The sequence below is a fragment of the Panthera pardus genome, unplaced genomic scaffold, assembly GCF_024362965.1.
Source record: "Panthera pardus isolate Hobbes unplaced genomic scaffold, ASM2436296v1 HiC_scaffold_15, whole genome shotgun sequence".
NCBI classification, from domain to species: domain Eukaryota; kingdom Metazoa; phylum Chordata; class Mammalia; order Carnivora; family Felidae; genus Panthera; species Panthera pardus.
Genome location: NW_026526710.1, coordinates 22295419 through 22304346, shown reverse-complemented (window position 1 = coordinate 22304346; position 8928 = coordinate 22295419).

Below are 8928 nucleotides of genomic sequence, written 5' to 3'. Positions count from 1 at the left end.
CTGTGAGGGAACTTTCTGGGTGCTACATTGAAAGGACTCTGGGGAGAGAAAAGCTCAGAGACCAGTCCCACTTTCCCCCACCAGTGTGGGCTGACACCTGGTCCAGCTCACGAGGGATGGCTTAGCCCCACTCATGTGCCACCTAATTGCAGACATCTGAGGTCACCTATCAAAACGGCTTGGGCCTGCCTTGATGCTCACTGCTGCTATGCACACATGGGCCAGACTGGTCTCCTGATTCCCTTCCTGGCCCCCCAATTCCAGCCTGGAAGGGAACAGTGACACCACCAACAAATGACTTGGAGTGCAATTCAGAGAGGCACCTGCCACAGAATCGGAAGAGAGCCAGGCCTGGGAAGCCCTAGGAGCTCCTACTTCACATTGCCTCTGTCAGAGGGCCATCTTGGTTTCTCCAGTGGGCACGTCAGACACTCATATCTGCCCCAAAGCCTGGCCATTCCCAGAGAGGCCTGAGACAGCCTAGGGCTGCCCACACCCTGCCCAGCACCGGGCTGCCTGTGCGCATTAGGTCCTGGCAAACACGCTGGAAGGAGGGGCTGAGTTGGCTTGGGACACTGGTAAAAGCTCACATCTGTCTGTCTGTCCACCCAGCACAGCTGGTGCCAAGCACCCACTTAGCGAGATGGGGTAGCCGGTGCTTCCACGTGGTCCACGTCACCTCCTGTCTCCACTGCCTAGTGGCCCAATTTCCCCATCTCTGGGAGGCTCCTTGGTGGATAAAAGAGAAAGCCCACCCAGGCCCTCCCTGCTATCCTTTTGGTCTCTGTGGAGGGCTGGCCTGGGGAAACTGAGGGTGCAGGCCTGACCAGAGGCCCCTACTTCCTCCTCCCTGCCCCCAACTGGCATAACCTCAGGGCCATTGACAGCTTAGTGGGTTAGTGGGGATCCAACTTGGGGGGCTTCAGTTGAGGCGAAAGTGACCCAGCCCCTGCTCCACCCTGTCACCGGAGGCTGCAGAGACAGCAAGAAAGGCCACTCTCTACACACATTCATAGACGCAGGCCAGACCCCCTGGGCCATGAAGGCAGAAGAGGCCAGGGGGGAGGGGTGGGTAGAAGAACCGGCTCCAAGTCTCAGCCCAGGGACCCAGCACTGACTCAGGGAGCAGGCCTGGCAGGCAGGGGCTCCCAGTCTGGGGGGCCTCAGGGCTGTCAGGCTGTCCCCTCCCCGCAGCTGTCTCAGGCTCCCACCTCCCCCGCCCACCCCCAGGACTCCTATTTCACTGAGGAGATTAAGACCACCTGGCGAGAGCCCCCTCGGCCCCTCCCCTTGTCCCAGCCCTCCCTCCTAGCCCCTTCTGCCCCTTGAGGTGCCTTCCCACCCTCGGCCGCCTCTCCACCCCCGCGTTCCCACAGGGCCACCATGGCCCTGACTCTGCGCTTCGACATCACCACCCGCTCTGCCCGCTGCCTAGGTCACATCCCACTACATTGATCCTCTGAGTCCTCAACTCCTCCAGTCCTCACTAGCCCTGCTCCAACAGCTCTGCCTGCCGTACCTCAGCAGGACACTGTCACCAGCTGCTGTCCCACAGCAGATTGTTGTTCACGTCCAACCATGCCCCACCAGGCCAGGTGTCCTTTCTGCTTGGCGCAGGCTGTACCCTCCTGCCATGCTTGCGGGGTCTCGGGATGGGGGGGAGTTGGGGCAGCCCAGTGCTTCAGGTCAGCTCTGAGCCTGGCACGTCCATGCTGGTCCAACAGCCGGCGACCTGGGGGGCTCAGCTGTGGGCCCCGTCCAGCCTGCCGGGGGCGGCTGGCCGGGCTTGACGCTGGCTCAGACAGACAGGAGGAATCTGAGCTCTGAAAACCGCAACTCTGAGCTCGCTTGTTTGTTTGCTTTTGAGAAATTCCAACCTGGTTCAGCAGAGTCTTGGAGGAGGGAAGGGATTTGTCTGGCTGGGGTGGGGCGGAGCCATGCTCATGAACACGGGGAAACTGAGGTTGAGTCTAGGTACCTGAGCCAGGTGTGGAAGCTGGGTAGAATGTTTGCAACTGGGCTTCTTGGGAACACAGCCAGGACCACTCCCCAATGGGCCACTGATTCCCAGGCCAGGCCTGGCAGCCCCACAGAATCACAAAGGCGACAGCTGCCCTACCCAGTCCTGGGTGACCGGTTGAGATTGAGGGATGGCCCAAGGAGGCTAGGGCAGCTGCAATGATGATATCAGCTGAGCAACTACGTGAAAGAGCTGACATGGCTGCCCTTGTCCACCCTGTGGGGCCTTGAGAATTCTCCCCATTTCTCAGACAAAAACACTGAAGCTTGCCGAGGCCAAGGTGTGTCCCAGACACAGAACACTGCAGAGTGAGGATCACACCTGGCCCCAGCTCATGAAGACTGAGTCATCCCTGGTTCTGCCTTGCTCTGTGTCAAGGCAGAAGGGCCTCTCTGAAGAGCCGAGAGGACAGTGAGCCCTGCCTAAAGGAGTCAATTCTCCAAAATGTTATCCCTGCCTTGTTCCCAGCAGCTTCTCCCCAGCACACACAGCCTTCTGCAGAAAGGCAGGAGACCAGACAGGGCTGGAAGATCCACTGGGGAGGGGCATGCACCAAGGAAATCTGGCTACTCCCCAGGTCTCTCCAGGCCCTTAGTCTCCCATCTGCCTGTTGGGTGCTAGCCCTCGGCAGAGGGGCCCCAACTCTAGAGCCTTGCCCATAGGCCACTGTGCCTTCACACTAATTCTGCTGTGACAGCAGCATCCCTGCCACTGCCCGATGCTGGACAGTCCACCTGCCTCCTGCCTTCAGCCCCAGGTTGGTGGGTAGAAAAAACCAAGGTGGGCCTGCTGAGGGCAATGGGTGCTGAGGCTCTGGCTGCCTCAGGCTTATGTCATCCTGGGTTAATGGGGACAATCCAGCAGCCCTGGGGGCTCAGCCAGGGAGCAGAGTGGATGAAGAGGGGCACAGGTGCAGAGCTAATTCTCCACCGCACTTGGATCAGATTTTGACACAGAGCTTCTCCAAATGGTCCCACTTTGCTGTCACCGTGAATACATGGACAACTTAAATTTAATTGCTAACTTAAGCATTTAACAAAAATTCCAAGTTGGATATATTCCATTATTTTAAATGTTCTAAGTATCCGTAAGGGGAGACGTAACATATCCAAAGACCATAAAGGAGCATATCCTCATTTCCACCTATTAACAATGGCACTGGTGTAACTGGTTTAGTGGTCATTCTTCATTGCTTCTGGCCCTGTCCCCAGTTTCTTACTTTTCACAGCCTCCCACGGCTCATTTTAGCCACCAAGACTGATTCAGGGCTGGGGCCTGAGCATGCAGACTGACCTCCCAGGTGATTCCATCCAGAAGGATCCCTGTTGGGTGACCCTGTTGAGAGACTCTTCCTGTACCCAACATCCAGGACATCATCCTGGCCATTAGACCTCCCCGCCCCGGAGTATCATCTTGGTGTGTCACCTGCAGGAAATTTCCCAACATGAGTGGACCACAACATTGTATTCTTCCTTCATCATGTGGTGCCTGCAGCTCCCCACGGACCTCATCCAAGTCAATTAAATCTAAAGTCCACCTGAATTAGTGAAATGAGTATCAAGGACACCGAAGACTTGCCACAGTGGCCACTCTGAAGGATACACTTGCACATCCATGCGTGACTGGGTATGTGTTCTGCAAGTGCTGGTATGTGCACTCTAGCCTGTATTGGTGTCTGTGTATATGAACAGTGCATGCATGTGTGTGTCCTGGCTCACATCGTGTGTAAGCAGTATGTGTGCCCATTCTCATAGGTGTGTTTGTTTGTGTCCAGTGTATGCACATGTACATGTAGGTCCATGCTTGTGTGTGTAATGTGCGTGTGTGTACATCTGTGGGTGTGTTCATATATGTGTGTGGTGTGTGCATACATGTACCTTCATGCTCACAAGTGTGTGTGTGTGTGTGTGTGTGTGTGTGTGTGTGTGTGTGCGCGCAAGTGTGGTGGAGTCAATGCCATGTGAGTACATGACATGGGGATGCTGGTACCCCACCTGGGTCCCCTGCTGGCCAGAGGAACCTGAGAGGAGCTGTCCATCTTCTGGCCACTCTCCTTCAGCCAATACACCCCAGGAGCCTTTAGGGCCTGTCCTTTTCCCTGGATAGTGTAGGTCCTCCTGCCCTGGCCAAAGAGGGCAAGGAAGGGGTGCTGGTGGGGCTGGTTTTCTCAGTCCTGTCAGTCTAAATCTAGATCACCTGTATTTCCGAGTTCTGCCTCTGCCTGACAGCACCTGGGGTAGAGGGGCTAGTGTGACCAGTAGATGAACAGAGAGATGGACAGCCAGCTCACCATGTGGCTGGGTCCTCCCGCCAAGTGGGCAGCTAAATCAACAGGCCCAGAAATCGGAGAGGGGCCTAGGGTCTGGCTCTGCATCTGTCTGTTTGTTTGTTTGTTCTGGAGTTGTGGGAACTTCCAGTCTGCAGGAGGCCCTGGTGCCCGGTGGGGGGCAGGGGGTGCTGTCACCCAGGCCTAGCTGACAGCCCCATCCGGCCTGGCTATCCCTCTCACCAGGTCCCCACTCGTTCCCTCCTGGAAGACAGCACCCACAGTGAGGGGGTAAAGCTACGCCCTGGGCAGATGGAGGCTGCAACCCAGCTGTGCACGGCCCGTACAGGCCCTGGCCCACCCCCTCCCAGCTCTGAGGTGCCTGGTGTCACAGGGGTGTGTGTCTCTCTGTTCTACCTTTTCTTCCCACTGCTGCTATCCCCTGTGGCATCTACCCATTAAATCTCAGTTCCCCTATTTGCTCATCCTGCAGTCCCCAGTCCCCAGGGTCCAGGCACCAGCACTCCAGAGATGGAGCAAGCCCTCCTCTGGGACCATGAGGCAGGTGGTACTGGGGCCCAAACCGAGTCCTAGGGGATGTCACAGGAGGTGTGAGAGGGCCAGCCTCTACCCTGGCCATGCCTCACCTCACCCCCCAGCCCATGTCCTCTCTAAGCCACCAGAGTGCACACACCAGGCTGTTTCTAACTCCTGGACCTTTGCCAAGAACTCCATCGGATCTGCCTGGCTAGGCTCTCTTGGGCATCTCCTCCGAGCCCTTAGTCCCCCTCATGTGAACCCCACGGTGAGCCTGGAGCCCATAGGCAGGACTTCTGCCTGCTGCCTGCCACACCCAACAGAACTCAGGGCTGGGCACAGACACACATCCCTGCCCACCAGAGGTTAGGGCAAGAGCCCAGCACCAAGGAGGAAGCCTAGTGATGGGCTCATGGAGACTTCTGCTTCTGGTGGAGGAGCATGAGGAAGGAAGGGCCAGGGAGCAGTTAGAGGCCAACGGAGCCACTGCTCTTCTGGGTACATTGAGTCCTCAAGCTGGAGAGAGGGACTTGCCTCCTCCAACTTTGTGGGATGGTGTCACAGGAGACCAGATGTGTGTACTGCAGGGCCAGGGCAGGAAACTCCTCTTGCCCCTGCTCTGGCCCCAGCCCGAGGCCACACCATAAGCCCCTGAAGACCACCCCCCAGTCCCAGCCCACCACCTGGAGGGTCTGTAAACCCAAGGTATGTGGTCAGATGGTGCTCAGGCAAGCAGTGCCCCACGTGGGGCGCCTGCTGATTGAAACCCGGCTTTGATACAGACCCTGGGGTGGACTGAGCCTGATCCTCCACTGCAGGGAGCTGGAGGTTCTTCTCCCTGTTCCGTGTCTGGGCAACAGGGTAAGGAGGCCACTGCACAGCCACTCTGCCGACAATGTGAGCATGGCAGTGCCACCCATCATCCTTCAGAGCTTGGGGTCCCTGCTCGTCCACACCGGTGCCTCCCTGAAATCCATGTTTGCGGCATCGGGGGCAAAGCACCTTCATTGGATGGAGGAATGATGGAGCGCCCCCGAGGGGCCAAGGTTCTTCTCGTGAGGCTCCTGTGGTGGGCTGGAGCGAGACGCGGGGACAGAGCTGGAAAAGGAGGACAGAGCCGCCCAGCGTGCTGCCTCTCTCCCGGCTCCAGCGAAGGTTGCCTCCCTCCCGCCCCTGCTGCCACCCGGTGGAGACGGCTCGTCCTGGGGTGGAGCCGCTAACTGTGGCAGAAAGGCCGGGTGCAGGGTGCTCCTGATGCAGGACTTTTCTTTGAGACGTCTGAGGCCAAGTCTAAGCATACGCTCGCTCGAGGTAGTTCCCGCCTGATCAATTCTGAAACGAATTAATGGGATCAAGTAAAGCTGGGCTGTTCTCAGTCTGAGCCCTGGGAGGCACAGCCTGGTTCTGCCCGGATCCAAACTCCAGTTCCTGGAGGAGGGTGTCTCCAGTGCGCCACGCACTCGTGTCCTGTGGGCACCTGCACGGATCCATCAGTGTGTGCATTTGCCCCAGATGGCGGGAGACTGCGCTGGAGGAGGGGGTGGTGTGCCCCTTGTCTTTGGGAGCACTGGAGTGCAAGGATCTATGCGCTTTGCCTCTACCAGAGATGCACAAGGGTGCACAGGTCCTTCCAGGGTTGTGAGTGGAGAAGTTCTGAGTGAATTATGAGCAGCGGTAGCATGGTCGCATTGCTATAGATGTGCCTTTACAATGCACAGAAGATGAGAAGTGGGGTCCTGCAAAAGAGGGTGAGTGTGCCTGTGGTGACAGCTCCCCCGGGGGAGCCACGTGCACTCCCGGGAGGAGCCAGGCAGGCAGCCGTCTAGACAATACATTCCAGGGGCCACCTCCAGCACACTGGGGAGAAAACCTCCAAAACAGGACTTGCTTCAGGCAAAACTCCAAAGATGCTGGGTGGGGAGGAGGGTGGTAGCTGAGCATCCTGGGGTAGTGCTGGGGGGCACAGCCAAGCACCCATGTGGGACCCCATGCCTGGCCCAGGGGGAAGCAAAGTCTACAGCTGTGCTGGTGCGGAGGGGTGCCTCGGTCTAGCCCTCCTCCAGCCCATCCAACATCCTGCCCTCCGCAGGACTTCAGGTGTCCACCCCATACCCAACTGCAGCCTGTCAACACCCAGCCTCGGTTATAGGGCCTGTCAGATGGTCTCATAGTCTCCCTGACTTCGCAGCCAGCCACAAAATGCAGCCCTTGTCTTCTCTGTGTCCCAGGCAGAGGGGGCAGCCTGCGGCCTGAGAAGGCAGACCCGGGCGGCTCTCGACCCCAGCCGTTCTGCCCTCCTGGCCAGCCAGGACTCCTACCTCGCGGTAATGGAGGCGCGGCCGGCAGGGGGAGCGAGGCGGAAGGGAGCCGCGGCCGGGCCAGGTGAGGGAGGAAGGCTTCCCGCGGGCGGCGGCGCGGCGTGCGCGATGGGCTGTGCGGGACGCCGGCTGGCGGGTGGGTGCGCTCCCTCCGGGCTGTGGGCGAGTCCGGGGCTGGGGCGGCGACGGCGGCCGCCAGGGCGAGGGCGCGGGCGGGTTGCGGGGCGGCGGAGTGAAGAGCGAGAGGGCGGTGCGGTGCCCCAGGAAGAACGGAGGGAGGTTCCGAGAAGCGCAGCCCGGGTGGGCGGTGGACGCAGAGACTCTGCCCTGGGTTGGAGGCTCCGGCGGCCTCGCGCTTCGAGCGCTTCGGGCCCCTTCAGTCGAGGGCTCCAGGAGGGCCCCGGCGTTGAGCAGCGGGGTCCCCGGTTCTGCAGTTTCTCGGGTGAGTATCGCCAACGGGTGGAGAGGGGTCGACCCCGCGAAGACAGAGCAGGCCTAAGTGAGGCTCCCTCACCTCTTCCCAGAGCCCTTTTCCCCAACCAGGGTTTGCCCACCCCAGAGTCCCCAACTCTGGCACTTTTGCCCACCCAGCCAGACCCAGCAGCTCTCAGTTCCAGCAGGAAGGGGTTAATAAGGGGCTGGGAGGATCAGGCACTGGCAGACACCGAGGGCCAAGGGCCTCAGGACAGTGCCCGGGAGGCCCATCCAGGAAGCCCCAGATTTTTTCCCTTTCATTTCTCCCTTCTTAATATTGGTGTCACCCTCGGACTCCACATCTGGCTGCTGCCCTCAGGTGTGTGCCCAGATATGCGCGGAAGCCTCCCCAGGTGCACAGGACACAACCACCAGCATCACCACATGCTGGGGCAGCATGCATCCCAGATAGTGCACAACAGCAGGCAGGAACCCCACCCAGACTCCCCACATGGGCCCCACATGCAGCCTGTAGGGCCCAGGGCCTCTCTGGATGCAGACTGCCAGCATGAGGTGCCCCTGGTGACACTGTCCTTCATGCCTTTCTGGGTATGGACTGCCAGCAGTGGGCACGCCTCCTGCAACACTGCCATGACCTGCCCTTACCAACGTCCCTTCCTAGCTGGGCTCTCCTATCAGAAGCAGCTTCTCCTGGGGTCCTGGAGGCGGGGGGCTGCCCTGCTCAGGGGAGAGGGAGAGGGACCTTAAACCCAGCTGGTTCCACATTTCACTCCTCCTTGGAACCTGCCCCTGGGTCCCACAGGTTGGTGTCACTGTCACAGCCCCAAACAGCTGGTCATTCAGGGCTGAGGGCATGCTCTGGCAATAACTTCCCTTTCTCTCCACACTCCACAACTACAGCCTCAGCTGGAGGCGCAAGTAGGGGGGCTCACTGTACATGAAATCACGCATACCACACCCCAGTCATATACCCGCATGCTCACCTGCTGCACACACTGCCTCCCAATCTTTCTTGGACCTCAGGCCCAGGAGCCAGTCCCTTCCTAATGGAGCTTACTCCCGGTCCTCAGTTCCTGAGCCTTCCCCACTTTCCAGACAGCACCCTCTCCAGCCTGGGGTCTGAGTCCCTGGGATTGTAAAAACCCTGGGAGAGGCTGCCTGCCTCCTACCCTTATCCCAGGCAAGCGCAGGCGAAGGCCCACAATATGGTTGCAGGCGGAGAAGCCTTGGAAACAGAGGCCCTGAGAGCCAGAGCCTCGGCAAAGGGCCAGAGAGGCTCCTGGGAAGCTGGGAGATATGATGCTCTGCTAGGAAGACCCTGGGCAGAAAAGGCATGGATGCCCTGAACTGGT